This window comes from Mustelus asterias, chromosome 16, assembly GCF_964213995.1.
Source record: "Mustelus asterias chromosome 16, sMusAst1.hap1.1, whole genome shotgun sequence".
Lineage (NCBI taxonomy): Eukaryota > Metazoa > Chordata > Chondrichthyes > Carcharhiniformes > Triakidae > Mustelus > Mustelus asterias.
This window is the reverse complement of record NC_135816.1, coordinates 84,461,334-84,481,433: the sequence shown is the minus strand read 5'-3', so window position 1 is coordinate 84,481,433 and position 20,100 is coordinate 84,461,334. Positions and strand designations below refer to the sequence as shown.

Below are 20,100 nucleotides of genomic sequence, written 5' to 3'. Positions count from 1 at the left end.
AGAGTCCTGTGATGCGTAGGTTAGTGGGATTAGCGGGTAAATATGTGGGGGTAGGGCCTGGGTGGGATTGTGGTCGGTGCAGACTCGATGGGCCGAATGGCCTCCTTCTGCACTGTAGGGTTTCTATGATATGAAATGTGTTCAGGAGTTTCTTTTTACCAGTTTCACTCTCTGTGTTTCCATATTGCTCTTCAAACTTCTCCTTCACCCAGTCAATCACTTGGCAGATTGTCTGATGAAACAATCGATGCAGAAACTTCTCCAAGGGCCGATCTGCCTTTTGGGAGGAGAGACCAGCAACAAAACGGAGAAATATCTAAAATCGCCCATCTTCCTTACTGTGGGCTTCACTGAGGAGTTTCCGGGTGTCCCCAGGTTTTGGAGTCAGGAATTGGGTGAGTGCAACTACAACCTCTTGGATGCTGAGGTATGGGAATGTATAAACCACACTCTGCACAGAATCATCTCTCTCCAAAAGTTCCACCAGGAACCCAGACATGAACTGGGAAGGTTGCAGATTGCACTTAATCAAATCTTCATTTCTAAACACAATGTTCTGCTCTGAGACTCCTGTGAATGCCATCTCACCAAGCTTCAGTCACACATCACGGGGGTTTTCAATCTCTTGACTATGGTTTTTCAAACTGTTGCAAATATAGTCGCAATATAGTTGGGTGATGGTCTTGGGTACTTGCTGGCTTCTGCTGTCTCTTTGGGTAAAGAAGGGACCAAGTGACAGACCGAGGATCCAGTAGGAGGGAGGGTTGTAGCACATGGTGTACAGAATCTTGTTCTCCTCCACGTGTTTGAACACAACTGCTGCCACCTTCTGATCGTCAAAAAACATGTTGAAATGTTCCTTCCGCTCATCACCAACATATCCCAGGATTTCAGCCCAGACACTGATCTCAGCCTTTTCCAATAAATGTAAATCAGCGGGGCGGCTGGTAACTAGCACTGAACATCCTGGGAGCAGCTTGTGCTGTACCAAACTGGACAGAATGTCAGACACTTCACACCAGCAATCAGGATCTGTGCACTTGGACTGATGTTCTGCATTTCTCCGATTGTCAGCAAAATCAATCCTGTCCTTGAATTCATCTAAACTATCAAATATAAACATCAATCCATCTGGGTTCTTCCAGAGCTCTCCCAGGGCATTCCGAAAGTAAGGATACTGACCCAATATCAGATTCCTCAAGTTTATCTTGCAGTTAATAGTATTCAAATCCGGGAATTTAAAATAAAAAACAAATTGAAAACGTGAGTATATTTTCCCTGTGGCCCAGTCAAAAATAATCTTTTTTACCATTGTTGCTTTTCCAATTCCTAGTACTCCACTCACTGCTGCTGAACTCGCAGATTTGAATTTTCTCCAGAAAAAGCTGCTCTGGAAGAATTGATCAGTTCGGATTGTTTCCAGTTCTCTTCGGAGATGTTTATTTTTCCATTCTTCATGGTCTCGACCTCTTGCCAGCAGTTCATGTTCTACAAGTGTCCGATCTCGAAATTATAGTTAGCTCAGCGTATCGATCAACTAGCTGGAAAGTCTGAATCTTCTCCTTTATAAGGATAGTGTTCACTCTCAGTGTTTCAGTTTGTACCCAGAGAGTCTCTTTGTGTTTCTGCTGAACATCTTCAATTAGAACAGACAAAAAGTGGTTCTCAATGTTAATTGTATTAACATAACTTCTTAAAACTATTTTGCTTAAGAGATACATTTAAATTAATGAATTCTCACTTAATGGAAAGATCACTTGAAATTGAACGAAAGCTGAGAAAACATCAAACTCTGACATGCTTCTACATACGCCAAACACAGCTTTCGATGAAGATGATACTTTCTTTCTCTTGGCGAGTCCTATCCAGCGTGCCCTCATTATAGACATTAGAAATTCACACTTGATCCATTAGAGTATATACTAGTTTAATGTTCGAATCTTTCAGTGTCATTTATATTCTGCATCAATGGGAAACAGAGCACTGGACATTGTTAAGCGTTCAATATACAAATTGCTCGGAAGCTGAACTGCCACTAGAGCAGACCTTTTGCAGGTTACCTGGGATGTTGTGTGCAATGAAAGGGGAACTAAACTTATGGGACAAAAAATGTTTAATATGACGTTGTGATAGATTTCATTACAATTATCTGAAGTCATATTAGTATCCCAGCTCCACTACAGCTTATCTGCTGATAAAGCCTTGGTCATTTCATTCAGCTCGGCTCCGTCTGTACTTGCCTGGTCTTTTCTTTCAACGCTTTGTATCTGAGTCACTTTTTTTCCAATGCATTAGGGGGAAGACATCATATTGAACATCTTTTGTCCCATAAGTTTAGTTCCCCTTTCATTGCACACAACATCCCAGGTAACCTGCAAAAGGTCTGCTCTAATGGCAGTTCAGCTTCCGAGCATTTTTTTTAGATTGAACGCTTAACAATGTCCAGTGCTCTGTTTCCCATTGATGCAGAATACAAATGCCACAGAAAGATTCAAACATTAAACTAGCATATTCCCTAATGGATCACGTGTGAATTTCTAATGTCTATCGGAGAGTGCAAAGGTAACCCTTACGATCTGCCTCAAGCACTGCTCTTTAATCCTGAGCACAAAGTGTCATTGAGCCACATCAGAGGATTATATTAAGGTGAACCTGCAAATTGAATTCCAAAAGAAGGTTTCACTGTATATCAGGACACTGCCTGGCATGTACGGGGCTTTGCAATGTGTGAGTATCCTGCCTGGTGTGGACGAATTTTCAGTGTATCAGGATCCTGTCTGGTGTAGAGTCTTCAGCAATAGTAATCAACACTTTGATGAAATGAAATAGTGGTGATATTATTCTTGCTCGACCTGCCAAAAGGAAGTTCTTGTCCCAGGGTTCCTCATGGCAGGGGTGGAGGAGATGTGCATGCTTTCCCTGGAAAATGCAATTGACACCGACAGGACCAGAAGATCCCTACGCCAGCCAACAACAGATTGCCTCTTTTCGCCGAGAAACATGACATGGCAGGCAATGTATTGCTGGATATTTACAGGCCGTGTCAGAAATCAAATAAATTTGAACCTCCATCTACAGAAAATTGTTGAGAATTTGCAGCCATCCCAAACAACCAGGAACGCTGATTCCCTATCCTTTGACTGTCTGGCCCCTAAATATTGACGTACTCTAAACACGATGTTAAAGTGAACATTTCTGAGTATTTTAACACATGTGAGTTTCCAACCACAAATCCACATCATTCAGACTGCCTGACTACACCCACACCTCAGCTGCAGCTCAAACTCTCATGTCTTTGTCATCTTGAGATTTGAGTTGTGCCAGGGCCTGACTCAGCCTCACTTAATATAATTCATAAACATATCCGACCTAAAACTCTGTTTTCTATGCCCTAAATTGCACGAAGTCCCACTCACCCATCACCCCCGTGCTCACAGATCAACATTGGTTCACATATGCGAAATTGTTAAGTTTTAAAATTCCCATCATAGCTTTCAAATCCTTCCAACCCTCCCTAGCACTAACTTTCTCCATCCCCACAGTCCTCCCAAGTCTCTGCACTTCAATTTTAGCTGCTCTCGCAACACTGCTGCTAATTAATTAATCACCATGGCCATGTCTTCTTCAGCTACTCGGACCTATGGGCCCGAATCATCTTCCTAAATCTCTCCAAAATGCACTTTAAAGGTGTATGTTAGGCCTGTCTTTCACACAGCCCCTCCCCCACCCCTGCTCTGATACGTTGAAGGGACAGGATTTTTTTTAAGCGCCAGATAATGTGGGCATTGCGGGCTGGGCAAGCATTGTATTGCCCATCCCTATTTGCTCTCGAACTGAATGGTTGGTGAGGCCATTTCAGAGAGCATTTAAGAGTCAATCACATTGCTTTGGATCTGGAGCCGTGCGGGATTTAGGCATCAGCGAAACAAGCTGCAGCTTAGGGCCTCACAACATTTCAGAAGGTTTACAATGAAGAGAACATTTAAGAGTGGATATCAGAAAAGAAAAAGAAAGCGCCAGCTTGAAGAGCAACTCAAAATATCACCAAAATTACCAAAATCTAAGAGGGAGATCAAGCCAGCCAAATGATAAATATGTAATCAGTAAATGCATTCATTTGAAAATAATTTGTATTTTTGGATTTTTCACTTTAAATGCCTTGCCATTAAATAATTAAAAGGCATAATTATGTTTTCATTTTTTTTGTGGCGACCCAAGGTCCTGTTTTGGTATGCACCTTTGTGACACCTTTTGGTGTAACATTTTAACAAGGGGCCTCCATGTTTCATATAGCTCAGGGCCTCACCAAGTCTAAATCAGGCACTGATCTGGAGTCACAAGTAGGACAGACCAGATAAGGTTGGCAACTTTCCTTCCCTCGAGCATATCAGTGAACTGTTGCTATCCTCGACCTTTACTATTCTATCCATAATTGGACCGCTTAAAGTTATCTTTAGTCCCAAAATTTAGGCTCAAGCAACTTCACAAATGTCCTCCTCTGTCCACTGCATCTCATGTCGCTGCAAAGTTCCAGCTAACACTTTGGATGACGGGAAGGGAAAGCGAAAAAAATAAATCAGGCTTTAATTTTTCACAAAAGGCTCTAACACTGCCTTCTTTAGCTCGTATTATATTGTATTTGTAAATCTCCTGCCAAATACGTTGGAATATTTTATGAGGTTAAAGGTGCAATATAAATGCAAAATTGTTGCTTTAAATATCCATTTGACCACTTACCTTTTAGGTGACCGGATACTTCAGATAAACCATATGCAATGTCCATATAATCAAATGGATCAGAACCTGTTTAAATCATTTAGATTTCATAAGGTTCTTGAAAAAAATCTACAGTTATGGAACCTGAAATTGAATTCATTGTGACATTTTACTGTACCAAGTTCCTGTATTTTTTCCAGTATTTTATCCAACTTTGGAACCCCATGCCGCACTTTGACAAAGGATTCCCACGTCACTCTTCAGGCCCGAGAGCCTTTCTCCATCACCAGGTTTAGGGGAAGTTTGAAACTGTCTGCCCGGTTTGCCTTCTCCGCGAGCTCAGTGACTTTCTCGAAAGAATAATAATGAATATATTGAGCGGTGGTGTGGAAGATAAACTGAGAATGAGAAGGAAATGATCTGCTCAGAGACAGCATTTTCCAATTGGATTGAGCACAGAAGGTAGTCACTGGGCTGGCACCTGATCCATGGTGAAAATTCTGTAAATATAAAATTGAATCATCAATGAGAAATAAATTCGATGAGAGTAAAACCGAAATACATTGAGATGTGTGAGAAATCACTGCAATCTGCAGTATTTTTATGATAGATTTTCAATGTCCATCATTATCTAAACATCAGATTTGACAATATGGTCCACTTGTCTCTCACTCTTGATTCCTGCTGTCACACTTTGTGACTTACTCAGAAGTAAAACAGCAGCGAATCAGAACTCAGTTGACAGGGAAGGACAATTCTGGAAGTGAGAAAAACAGCGAGGAACTCGAGACATTAGCACTTGCTAATCTAAACAATCCCAGTTCATTTATTCACCGGGAGAGTCAAGTAATACGATGAACGGTGGAATCCAACCTATTCAATCAATTTTCCCCATGGTAGTTGAAATATGTTAAACCGTTATTTTGCAGATCCACAGCCAGTTTGAAACCTCGATAACTCGGGATCTAGGTCCAGTGTAGCCAACATCATCAGCTTACAATCATAGAGCTTTTACTGCTGTTGAAATGTGCAGTTACGGTATCAGCAATTTTTAGAAAAATGCTTCAAAGATTACAATTTTTTGAAACAGGCAGAGGGTGGAGTTTTACCGGCATGTCCGCCCGATCCCGCCCAAGGCCAACGGATAATGCCATTCTCCGAGCCTTGATCGCCCCCAGAATTGGGGCTGGTGTGTTGGTAAAATTCCAGCCAGGAGGTCAACATGGACTAAGCAGCTCACATCACCTATCTTGTGGATTCGACCCACCCAAATGGATCAGACTTCAGGAGGATTCACAAAGCCACTTGGAGTTCAATTAAACCTCAAAAGGAACATGAATAATATAAACACCAGGCAAGTTAATTTATTTGGAAGAATGGTACAAAACATTTGGGGCAATGGCTTGCCTGCCAATGTAATTGAAAAGGGTAGAAAGCTGCCCAGCGGAGCTGAGTCGTCTTGAAACAGTATCAGAGCAGCATTGAATAAACCGCTTGCCTCAGGGAGAGAAAGAAAAACATCAAAACCAGCTGTCAGACTGGTGTAATTAAACAGGCCACACAAAAGTGAAACAAAGCACCAATCTCTGTTATCCTGTTCCAATTCTAAAGCTCACCTGTGAAAGCAACTCTGGAAAGTCAAGAAACTTCACAAAGCATCGTAACTGCAGGGACAATTGTACAAACTCAATCTTTCGCTTCAACAATGCAACACCTCAACATCAAAATTACAGGCCTGCACCGAACAATAAAAATGATACAATTTAAAGAACTCTTCCTTTAAATCTTCATTCACAAATAATATATATATATATATATATGTGTGTGTGTGTGTGTGTGTGTGTGTGTGTGTGTGTGTGTTCAGAGCAATAGTGTGAATTAAACTAACTCTTTATTTTGAACTAAATATGTTTCGCTGCTGGGTTATTTTATATGGTACGAGTTCCTGCTCATCTGCAACTCCATTGTGTAATTCATCCCGCTTTACTTCTCTATGCTATTCAGAGATCACAGAATCAGTGCAGAAGAGGCCCTTCGGGCCATGAGTCTGCACGGATGCATGAAATGCCCTGACTTGCCTATTAAATTGCACTTGCGGGCACTTGGCCCACAGCCTTGAATGTTATGGCTTGCCAAGCACTCATCCAGGTACTTTTTAAAGGGTGTGAGGAATCCCGCCTCCACCACACTCCCAAGCAGTGCATTCCAAACCGTCACCACCCTCTAAGAGTAAGAACGTGTTTCCTCAAATCCTCCCCAAACCTCCCACCCCTCATTTTTAACTTGTGTGCCCGCGTAACTAACCATTCAACTAAGGGGAACAGCTGCTCCCTATCCACCCTGTCAAAGAACAAAGAAGAAGAAAGAACAGTACAGCACAGGAAACAGGCCCTTCGGCCCTCCAATCCTGTGCCTCTCATTTGTCCAACTGGACCACTCGTATGTATCTCTCCATTCCCAGGTTAACAAAGAAACAAGTCCATGCCTCTCATAATCTTGAACATCTCAAACAGGTAACTTCTCAACCTTCTCTGCTCCAGTAAAAACAACCCAAACCAATCCAACCTCTCTTCGTAAAAAAAATGTTCCATCCCAGGGAGCAGCCTGGTAAATCTCCTCTGCGCCTCCTACAGTGCATTCACGTCCTTCGTATAATGTGGCGACCAGAACTGCACACAGCACTCCAGTTGTGGCGTCATCAAAGTTCAACTCCATCATGATCTCCCTGCTTTTTGTAATCCAAACCCCGGTTTTTAAAGGCGAGTGAGCCATATGCTTTTTTCATCAATCGATTAACCTGCCTTTCCACTTTCAGAGATCTCCGGACAAACACGCCAAGGTCCTTTTGTTCTTTGGAACTTCCAAGTGTCATTCCTTTCATTGTATACTTCCTTATCACATTTAGTCCTTCCAAAACTCATCACCTCACACTTTTCAGGGTTAAATGACTAACTCTACATTTTAACTGCCTCCCTCACTCCTGAAAGTCTGATTGTAGGACTTCAATACCAAATCAATCATAGAATCCCTATAGTTCAGGAGGTAGCCATTTGCCTCATCAAATCTGTACCAACCACAATCCCACCCAGGCACGATTCCCCTAACCCCACACGTATATCCTACTAATCCCCCTGACATGAGGATCAATTTAGCATGTCCAATCAATGTAACCCGCACTTCTTTGGACTGTGCGATGAAACCAGAGCACCCGGAGGAAATCCACGCAGACACAGGGAGAAAGTGCATACGCCACACAGACTGTAACCAAGGCCGGAATTGAACCAGGGTCCCTGCTGTACATATTGCGACCACAACTTCAGGCTCTTCATCTATAGTCTGCCTCCTAAATCACCACTCCATGATTTTCTTAACCCAGAACATCCAAGAGGCACACTGACGATGACAGATTTACCGGTTGTGCTCTGAACTATGGAAACATAGAAAATAAGCGCCGGAGAAGGCCACATTTAGCCCTTCGAGGCTGCTCAACTGCCATTCAGTATGATCATGACTTATCAATCAACCCAATCGCCTGTTCCCACCATTTTGCCATTTCCTTTTTTTCTCCTTTGCCCCAAGAGCTATATCTAACTAAATCTTGAAAACATACAATGTTTTTGCCTCAACTGCATCGTGCGGTCGGGAATTCCACTGGCTTACTGCTCTCTGAGTGAAGAAATTACACCTCAGCGCACGTCCTAAAAAGGTTTACCCTGTATCATTAGACTATGACCACTGGGTCTGGACTTCCCCGCCATTGTCAACATCCTTCCTCCATCTACCCTGTCGAGTCCTGGTAGAATTTAATAAGTTTCTATGAGATCCCCACCTCATTCTTCGGCAGCAGGTATAATCCTAACAGGCTCAATCTCCCCTCATACGTCCCACCATACCAGAATCGTCTGGGAAACCATCTCTGCACTTCCTGGAGAGCAAGAACATCCTTCCTCAGAAAAGGAGATAAATCTGTACACAATATTCCAGGTGTGGATTTACCAAAGCTCTGCATAATTACAGCAAGATATCCTTGCACCTGTACTTGAATGCTCTCGCTATGAAGGTCAACATATCATTTGTCTTCTTTGCAGCTGCTGTACCTGCATGCTTACCTTCAGTGTTTGGTGTGTATGGACACCCAAGTCTCGTTGCACATTCCCCTCTTTTAACTCAGAGCCATTCAGATAATAATCTGCCTTCCTGTTTTTGCTACCAAAGTGGATAACCAAACATGAATCCAGATTATAAAGCATATGCCATGCATTTGCCCACTCACTGAATTTATCCAAATCACACTGAAGCACCTCTGGATCCTCCTCAGAGCTCACTCTCCCAACCAACTTAGCGTCTGCTGCAAACCTGGAAATATTACATTTAATTCCCTCATATACATCATGAGCATACATCGTGAGTATCTGGGGTCCGAACAGCGATTCCTGTGGAATCCTATGAGTCATTGCCTGTCATTTGGAAAAGGATCGGATTATTCCAACCCACTGTTTCCTGTCTGCCCACAAGTTTTGCATCCATCTCAATACACTATCCACAATCCCATCTCCTTTTATTTTACATGCTGTTCTTTGACGTGGGACTTTGTCGTTCTGAAAGTCCAAATTAACCACATTCACTGGATGCCCTTCATCAATTCTACTAATTGTATCCTCAAATAATTCCAGATTTATCAAGCATGATTTCCCTTTCGTAAAATCATGCTGGCTCTGTCTGATTCTATCACGGTTTTGCAAGTGCTATGCTATAAAATCTGTGATAATGGACTTTAAAAATTTCCCCACTACTGACGTCAGGCTGACTGGTGTATAATTCCCTGTTTTCCATCTACTTCGATTTTTAAATCGTAGGATTGCATTAGCTAGTCTCCAATCTGTAGGAACTGAACCAGAGTCTATAGAATCTTGGAATCTGACCACCATTTCTGGAGCCACTTCCTTAAAAACATTGGGAAGTAAATTACCGGGCCATGGGGATGTATCGGGCTTCATTTATCGGCCTCCTCTTCGAGGAGTTAACAATGAAGTTAGATAAGGGAGAGGCAGTGGACGTGATTTATTTAGATTTCCAGGAGACATTTGACAAGATGCCACATCGGAGACTTTTAAAGAAGTGGACATGGTGTTAAGGATAAAATCCTGGTTTTGATAGAGGATTGGTTGACTGGCAGAGGGCAGAGAATGAGGATAAAGGGGTCTTTCTCAGGATGGCAGTCAGTGACTAGTGATGTGCCGCAGGGGTCAGTGCTGGGACCACAACTTTTCAGAATATATATTAACGATTTGGAGGAAGGAACTGAGGGCACTGTTGCTAAGTTTGCAGATTACACAAATATATGTTGAGGGACAGGTCGTACTGAGGAAGCAGGGGGGCTGCACAAGGACTTGGAGAGGTTAGGAGAGTGGGTAAAGAAGTGGCAGATGGAATACAATGTGGAAAAGTGTGAGGTTATGCACTTTGGAACGAGGAATGGAGGCATAGACTATTTTCTAAATGTGAAAACGCTTAGGAAATCAGAAACACAAAGGGGCTTGGGAGTCATTGTTCAAGATTCTCTTAAAGTTAACGTGCAGGTTCAGTCAGCAGTTAGGACGGCAAATGCAATGTTAGCATTCCTGTCGAGAAGGCTAGCACACAAGAGCATGGATGTACTTCTGACTCTGTGGTAGGGTCTGGTCAGGCCCAATGTGGAGTATTGTGAACAGTTCTGGGCCCCATATCTGAGGGACTATGTGCTGGCCTTGGAAAGGGTCCAGAGGAGGTTCACAAGAATGATCCCTGAAATGTAAAGCTTTTCATATGAGGAATGGTTGAGGACTCTGGGTCTGTAGTCGTTGGAGTTTAGAAGGATGAGAGGAGAATCTTATTGAAATGTATACGATACTGGGAGGCCTGGATAGAGTATACGTGGAAAGGATGTTTCCACTAGTAGGAAAGACTAGACCCAGAGGGCACAACCTCAGGCCTAAGGGACGATCCTTTAAAACAGAGATGAGGAGGAATTTCTTCAACCAGAGAGTGGTGAATCTGTGGAACTCTTTGCCGCAGAAGGTTGTAGAGGCCAGGTCACTGAGTGTCATTAAGACAGAGGTAGATAGGTTCTTGATTAATAAGGGAATCAGGGATTATGGGGAAAAGGCAGGAGATTGGGGGATGAGATAAATATTAGCCACGATTGAATGGTGGAGCAGACTCAATGGGCCGAATGGCCTAATTTTGCTCCTATTTCTGATGGTCTTTAAAGCCATCCGTTTCCCCAATACCATTTCTCTACGAATATCAATTTCCTTTAGTTCCTCCCTCTCATTATAAACCCTTTGTTCCCTAACATTTCTGTTATGTTATTTGTGTCCACCTTTGTGAAGACAGTACCAAAGTATGTATTCAGTTTGTCAGCCAGTTCTGAATCCCCCATTATAAATTCCCTTGTTTCTGACTCTAAAGCACCCATATTTGTCTTGACCAATCTTTTTGTCTTTACATACTGTGACAACCTCCATGAAATCCATGGAGAATCACTGATTGATCTCCCTGTGTGGCTCATTGTGTATGTGATCCCCTGGTAACAGGTGGTGGCCTGCCCAGTTGGAACTCATTACCTGAGCCTTTTATATTGCAGAACTCAACAGCAGTAGTTTGCATTTCATATTGGCACCGGGACCCCGACCCCGACCCTGGACCTCTCTTTGCTTGAGTGCCTTCCCCAAGCTTGTGGGAGCTGAGGATACCGCTTCTGCAGTCACATCAGCCGATGTCCTTCCTACTGCTTCATTCGCCTACTCTGTAAATGCATTGTTATTGATAGATTTAGATCATGGCTGCCCCTTCCATTTTCCTTGAGCTCACTCTGTGTCCCAAGAAATTTGAACCTTCTCTCTCCTGCTCGAGCACTGCAGCTGCATATGGATCTTTCTCATGTATCACTCTTCAAACAGTGCACCCAGAGAGAACCACCTTGAAGCTTTGGATATTAGTTTTGTGCTCAAGTCGCAAAATACACTCTCGCTCCAGAGTGTTCTTCCATCTGGCATGAGGGAGGTAACGTAACACTCTGCTATTTGTGTCTCACCTAACTCTGCCCCACCCCGCTCAAGGCGTCCTCTTGCTCCCTGCTGTCATGGAGAAACTGCTCTGAGTTACGGTCTCAGTCACCAATGCCAGGAATCTATTGGATAGCTCCTGTACTGAGGCTCCCTCCACCTACGACTGTGTTACTCCACTCCTGTGCCTTTAAGAAATGTGTTTTAATCGTGTTTCTCCCCAGTTCTTTTAAGACGGCCTTTCGTGCTTGGTGCCGAACTGTATGGCTGGATGTCCTTTTATTACTGTTTAAAGGACGGCACGGTAGCACAGTGGTTAGCACTGCTGCGTCACAGCTCTCAGGACCTGGGTTCGATTCCCGGCTTGAGTCACTGTCCGTGTGGAGTTTGCACATGCGCCTCGTGTCTGTGTGGGTTTCCTCCGGGTTCTCTGGTTTCCTCCCAAAGTCCAAAAATGTGCTGGTTCGGTTGATTTTCCATGCTAAATTGACCCTTAGTGTCCTGAGAGTGGGTAAACATGGATTAGTGGGTAAATGTGTAGGGATATGGGGGTAGGGCTTGGGTGGGATTGTGGTCGGTGCAGACTCGATGGGCCAGATGGCCTCTTTCTGCCTTGTAGGGTTTCTATGTTTTTAATTGATTTTTTTCACTTTAATTCTGGGCCTAATGTACACTCTTGAAGTTTACAACTTTTTGGGAATGGTTGGGAGGGAAGAATGATTGACAGGTTAGTTGGGATAGTTTTCTTTCCTCCACAAGATTTCTTACTTTCAGTTTTGGTTTCTGGCTGGTTAGGTGTTTGCACTCCAGACTGGATGTAGTGTATTGTCTCCCTCCCTGGTTTCAGAAATTCTGGCTAGTTGGAAGCAGCTTTTCTGGAGAGAAAACTTGCTGTTGGTGATTAACTCGCTCGGGGCAAGCAGTGGCACTAACTCCACATCGAGGTGTGCTGGGAGCTACAGCACAAGAAAGCCAGTGTTTTCAACTCTCTACCCAAAAGTAATTCACAGCAGGTTTTGCAAAGCTGCAATTTCTAGCATCGTGTGACCATTCTTATTTTCTGTGCTCAACCTGGGATGGGTGTATGTTTCTAAGAAGGTGTGTTTGGTTGGAACAGTACATTGAGTTGTTAAGGTTTATACAATATCAAGGTTTTGTTTTTCTAGTGTGCAATTGGTAAAAGTTCTTGGCAGTTTTCTTTCTATGTGACAACTGTATTGTTAAATAAATTTTGTTTGATAAAAGTGCCCTCGTGTGTCACTTGAATCATACCTTAAATCTTATGCTTAACCATGCCAAATTCAAAGTGGAAAACTTACAGTCCAGGCTGACTTCATAAAGAACATTGGAGTTTTTAACCTGAATCATAATAGTGGGTGGCATAGTGGTTTGCACTGCTGCCTCACGCACCTGGGACCCAGGTTTAATTCTGGCCTTGATGTTTGCACTTTCTCCCCATGTCTGCGTGGGTTTCCTCTGGGTGCTCCGGTTTACTCCCACAGTCCAACGATGTGCAGGTTAGATTTACTGGCTATACTAAATTGACCCTACTGTCAGGGGGATTAGAAGAGCAAATGTGTGGGGTTACAGCAATAGGGCCTGGATTGGATGTGGTTGGTACATACTCGATGGGCCAATGGCCTCCTTCTCTACTGTAGGGATTCTATAACACACTAGACAGACATTCACTTTTCATTTCACCTCTGCCTGTTCCATATTACCGTGAGAGCTGTGGATCTACCTGCCCTGCTTCTCATTCTTGTTGAAGATCTTGGAACTTCTTCACTCTTTGAACATCAGCTGTGGTGTTCAAATTTATTCCTAAATTCTGATCCTCTGTGAAAAATAAGTGGGAAGGCAGATGTTACCCTGCTGAACACGAATTAAGTTCCCTGTCCCCTCATCGTTACAACAACTCGAGTGTTATGACCAGCTCTTTACATTAGATGTGAACAAGCAGCTGCCGAATGAAATCCAGTGAGTCACACTGATCTCCATAGCCCTGTTCCAGATGTGGTTCCCTGAGTCTGGACTGGGGGTATCCATTCATAAGAGTTCAACACAGTGCAGGGTGAAACCAGATTTGTACCCAAAATGGGAGAAGACTCTTTGAGGCAATCAGAATGGGGTTATCATTAAAGGATCATTTGCTCTGTTTGCAGCACTGCATACATTTTAACAACTAATGTGAATTTAATATATCTGAATTTGATTATTTGATGTTAGATTCACAAATTATCAGAATTTATCTACTGGCAAACAATATATAACTGGGTGCACTTCCTCTGACCTCTCTGGGAAATGACAATGTTTGTTAATGGAGATGTGTCCTGGATAGTGCATTGTAATAACACATTTGATACAACTGTCATAGTAGCAGCATCAGATTAATGAGCACTGTAAGAGATCAGGACATTTACCTCAGTTAAAAATCATAAACAAAATTTGATGCACAAATCTTTTTGTGCAATGTTGATTTGTGGAATATTTTCTGAATTACAATCATAGAAAACACCTTAAATATGTAAGCAACATGTCTGTCTGCTGTTTTACAGTAATATTCCCTAATTGTGTGTGATTTGGAAGGAGGGCAACTTTTAGCCCATGTCTGCTATCAGGGAGAACAGCAGCATGGGTGGAAAATCCAGAGGCAATCAATTTTTGTAATTTCTACTTTTCCCTTTTTTATTCAGAAACCATCTTGTCTGACATGGCTGTGTAGTACCATGAAAGGTTCATCAATATTAACTTGTTGCAGAGATGCAAGTTGTTCTTGGTATGGTTTAACAAAAACAGAAAATGTTGGAAAGCCTCAGCAGGTCGGAGAGCATCTGTGGGGAGAGAATAGAGCCGATCTTTTGAGTCTTGATGTCTCTTCATCAGAGCTGCTCTGATAAAGGGTTATCGAGATTCGAAATGTTGGCTCTATTCTCTCCCCACAGATGCTGTCAGACCTGCTGAAGATTTCCAGCATTTTCTGTTTTTGTTTCAGTTTCCAACATCCATAGCATTTTCCTTCTATCCTTGTTCTGGTTTGTTTATTTTCTAGTGTGAGAGAAGTAACAGGGAACTGAATTTTATATTGACTTTAAGCTAGATTATGAATTAATGCTGGAGAATAACTTTAATTTCAGTTCACAGAAATGACTGTCCCAAGACTGAGTTCCTTTACATTGTAAGAGTTTTAACAACACCAGGTTAAAGTCGAACAGATTTATTTGGTAGCAAACATCATTCCTTTACATTGCCAGTGGGTGAAAAGGATGGACAGACCTTCGAACATAAGAACATGAGAACTAGGAGCAGGAGTAGGCCATCTGGCCCCTCGAAACTACTCCGTCATCGAGTAAGATCATGGCTGATATTTTCGTGGACTCAGCTATACTTACCCGCCTGCTCGCCATAACCCTTAATTCCATTACTGTTCAAAAATGTATCTATCCTTGCCTTAAAAACATGCAAGGAGGAAGCCTCAACAGCTTCACTGGGCAGGGAATTCCATGGACTCACAACTCTTTGTGAGAAGAGGTTCCTCCTCAACTCAGTCCTAAATCTGCTCCGCCTTATTATGAGGCAACGCCCCTAGTTCTAATTTCACCCGCCAATGGAAACAACTTCCCTGCTTCTATCTTATCTATTCCCTTCATCATCATTTATGTTTCTATAAGATCTCCCCTCATTCTTCTGAATTCCAATGGGTATTGTCCGGGTCTACTCAGTCCCTCCTCATCAGCCAACCCTCTCAACTCCGGAATTAACTGAGTGAATCTCTTCTGCACCCCCTCCAGTGCGAGAATATCCTTCCTCAAGTAAGGAGACCAAAACACAGTACTCCAGGTGTGGCCTCACCAGCACCTTATACAGCTGCAACATAACCTCTGATATTCTGTTTTTAAACGCCATCCTTCTGGCAATGAAAGACAACATTCCATTTGCATTCTTAATTACCTGCTGCACCTGCAAACCAACGACTTGAGATTCCTGCACAAGGACACCCAGGTCCCACTGCACAGCAGCAGGCTGCAATATTTTTTCCATGCAAATAATAGTCAATTTTGCTGTTATTCCTCCCAAAATGGATGACCACACATTTAGCAACATTGTACTCCATCTGCCAGACCCTTGCCCCCTCATTTATATGATCTATATCCCTTTGCAGACTTTCAGCGTCCTCTGCACACTTTTCTCGGCCACTCATCTTAGTGTCGTCTGCGAATTTTGACACACTACATTTGGTCCCCAACTCCAAATCATCTATGTTAATCATAAACAACTGCGGTCCCAACACTGAACCCGAGGCACACCACTAGTCACTGATCGTCATCGAGAAAAATATCCATTTACCACGACTATTTCGCCTCTCCCTGAAGATCACATGGTCTGGAATGGGGGGGTGGGGGTGAGTTAATAGGTTGTGATGAACAAAGCATCGTAGCTGTGAGGGACAGCTCGGTGGATAGGATATTGGTATGTAGATAGGCTGGAAAATTGGGCGGGGATCCTGGATTCAGGATTCAATCCTGGACCGGGGAGCGGCGCGGGCTTGGAGGGCCGAAGGGCCTGTTCCTGTGCTGTATTGTTCTTTGTTCTTTGTTTTGTTCTTATTCGCTTTCTGTTAGTTAACCAATCCTCTATCCATGCTAATGTATTACCCGTAAAACTGTGCACCTTTTTCTTGTTCAGCAGTCTATGGTGCGGCATCTTGTCAAATGCCTTCTGGAAATCCAGATACACCACAGCCACAGGTTCCCCGTTGTCCACTGCGTTTGAAATGTTTTCAAATAATTCCACCAAATTAGTCAAACATGACCTGCCCTTCATGGACCCATGCTGCCTCTTACCAAGGGGACAATTTATACTCAGATGTCTCGCTATTTCTTCCTTAATCATAGATTCAACCAAATTACCTACTGTAGAAGTTAAGCTAGCCAGCCATAGTTGCCCGGTTTTTGTCTACCTCCTTTTTTAAACAGTGGCATAACATTTGCTGTTTCCCAGTCTGCGGGAACCACCCCAGAGTCCAGCGAATTTTGGTAATTTACCACGAGTGCATTTGATAGTTCCCCCGCCATCTCTTTTAGTACCCTGGGATGCATTCCATCAGGGCCACGAGACTTGTCTACCGTCAGCCCTATTAGCTTGCCCAACAGCACCTCTTTTGTGATAATTATCGTTGCTAGGTCCTCACCTGCCATAGCCTTCCTGTCATCAATTTTTGGCATGTTATTTGTGCCTTCCACTGTGAAGACTGACATAAAATACCTTTTCAATGCGTCAACCATTTTCTAATTTCCAGTTATTACTTCTCATCCTCTAAAGTACCAATCTTTACTTGAGCCACTCTTTTTTTGTTTCATATATTTGTAGAAACTTTTGCCATCTCTTTTTATATTCTGAGCTAGTTTACTCTCATAATCCATCTTACTTTTCTTAATAGCTTTATTCGTTGCCTTCTGCTGACCTTTAAAGATTTCCCAATCCTCTAGTTTCTCACTAATCTTTGCATACAAAGTGGCAAAAATTAATGGAAAATTAATCTTGCTTTATTTTTTTCAAAGTGTCAGGCTCAGGCAGAAAACTGGCATGTAGCTCTCCAGCAGCACAGACTGCCTTTCTCCCCAGATCTCGAGCCTCTTGGAATGAAGAAAAATAACTGGGCAGGGTTACACATTGTTGGTGGGGCCTGAAAATAAAATTGATGAAATAAAGTAAAATGAAATAAAATAATTTGCAATTCCTGATTTCTCCCAGCCCTTGCTGGTGATGTCATGAAGTTTGCGACCACAAAGGACGAGAACTTCATTTTAATGTATTTCAATATTATCCAGCCCCCGCCACATGACCGCCCCCCCCCCCCCCCCAACCACCCGCCGCCTCTCACTGCGCATTCAAACCTTACCAACGTTATGTCACATCAGTGAGGTTTACAATAGCTTTTTAAAAATTAGATTCAGTCAATGGGATTTCTCCAGGAACTCAAAGGTAAATATAGCCCCCGTGCGAGGGTAGTGTGTCTGGCACAGATTTGCACTACGATGTTGGCACAATGCGAACCTATGCCGATACAGGCCCTTGATGGGACCCATCATTGGGCGGGAGGTTCTAGTGTGTGGTGGGGGGAGGACGTGATCAGTGAGGGGAGGAAGGGATCAGTGTGGGGGAACTTGCAGGCATGGGTATAGAGTGGGATGCGGGGGAGGGACAGTGACTGGCAATAACTCCACGGTGGTGGGTGGGGGGAAGCTCTCAAAGATCGTGTGGTTGAAGATTGTGCCAAGGAGGGTAGGAAAGCCCCTATTTCCTCCAGTGAGGTTGGGGAAAGTTTTAAATAAAACGCACTTCAATCTCTGGAGCCAGCTTTGCCAGGTCTGTTAGGCCCCACCCCAACAGCGTAAATCCCATCCACAGACCAGTGGAGGGCAGACTCTGAAATTCCCCAGTGTAAAGTGAAATGTCCTCAGTAACAGTTCGAGTCCATCTCACGGAATAGCTTCATCTTCAGTCATGGGGAAAGTAACAAACTGCGGGAAACAAATGAGGAAAGGGTTCTGCAGCTCTATCAACCTTACCTTGATCAGAACAGGGATTTTCGATCCCTTGATTTCAGCGTAGATCTCAGAAATTATATATTGTTGGTACTGAAACAACCAATCAGCAAGAAGTTCATTTTGTGACAAGTCATACATTGTGAATTTGACTTGTTTGCTGCTTTGACAGAAGCTGCCCTCTGTGAAAGCTGTTTACAGGCCTCAGGATGGATTTCAATTCAAATGTCCCGCACTTGCTTCAGAACAGAGTGCAGCCTTTCTGTTCTGATCGAATCCAACTGGTGTAAAAATGCACAACCAGTTAGCAATGAACAAAACGAGGTATTTTACTTCATTTCAGGGGAAGTTCAGCAAAACTGACTCTGTGAAACATAAATTGTTCCCTTCCCATCTGGGATATTTTGTGCTAAAATTCGTACCAAATTCCTAATATATTTAATTTGAGCCAGCAGAGTGTCTTGTCAGTACGTTGAGGGAAAGGCTGTCTCTGCAAATAAGCATATGAACCATTCGGTGCTCAAATGAACTACACCTTAACATCAATTGTTGTGGTTACCAAAGGTTTGAGTACTGACTTTCCACATTTAGATGTATAATTTTTAATTTGCAGCAGGTACTTTGCATTCCTGCACTGTAGTCGGTAGAAACGGTGGATAGTCCATGATTTCAGAGTGAGTATTAGACTGCAATAAACATAAAACCATAATCTGATTTGAGGTACAAGGCATGGATTGTGATATTATATTTTACTCTTTAATTTCGTCACTATGTGTCACCAGGATTCACTTGGGCAAAAGGCGGAGCCGAAAGTAACAGCCCACACAATCCCACTGCCCCAATATTTATCTTCCACTGAACTCTTTCCTTTTCCACTTGTTCCAATCTACCGCTGTTTGCTATTGTAACGAAAACAATAGATAGGTCAATTTCACTAACTTTCTTGGTAAATGGATCCGGAGTTAAGAATTGTACAGCAGTCTCATGGTTGCATCTTTCTCCCAACATGTCTCCTGCCTAAGAAACCTTCACCCCATGGGGTGATTCCCTACTGAGACCCCCTTGGTCCCCCAGGCCAGATTACCCTCAATCTGGAATCACCCGACATTGTCTTCATTGATCTAATCAATGAAGGAGGAGCAACAGCAATCACCCGACAACACATCAGATTGAGGGATCATGGCTTTTAATCAAAGAACAAAGATTTCAGCACAGGAATAGGCCCTTCGGCCCTCCAAGCCTGCATTGACCATGCTGCCCGACTGAACTAAAGCCCCCTACCCTTCCAAGGACTATATATCCCTCGATTCCCATCCTATTCATGTATTTGTCAATACGCCTCTTAAAAGTCACTTTCGTACCTGCTTCCAGGTCCTCCCCCGGCAGCAAGTCAGTTGATGCTATAAGTGGTGATTTGGAGAGTATGTTTCTTTCAGGATCTAATAGACAGTGCGTGGGAGTTAAGAGTCCACGTGAAAAAAATCAACATAATCTAGTACACAGATACAAGAGATGATCAATGGGAATAACTTTGATGGCCAGTTAAACATTCCGTTTCTTTAACACTTTGTTGAAATCAAATAAATAATTCCAGCAGCTAATGAATGGAGGCTGATTAATTGCCATTTTTCTCCACCCGAGTGAAAGTAAAGAAAGCTTACAGATCCTCATCGGAAGAAGAGGCTAGGAGTTGATTATATGGCCCATTGAGCTTCCTCTGCTATTCAAAAGATGACGGCTGATCTGACTGTGGCCTTAAGTTAAGTTTCCTTCTTGTCGTCTTTACTTTGTGA

General features: G+C 43.0%; 1 pseudogene; it reads right to left on the bottom strand.

Moving 5' to 3' along the window:
* LOC144505375 (NACHT, LRR and PYD domains-containing protein 3-like) overlaps positions 1-18,448 on the bottom strand; it is a 56,384-nt pseudogene extending 37,936 nt beyond the window's left edge.
* Positions 18,449-20,100: the final 1,652 nt, after the last annotated feature.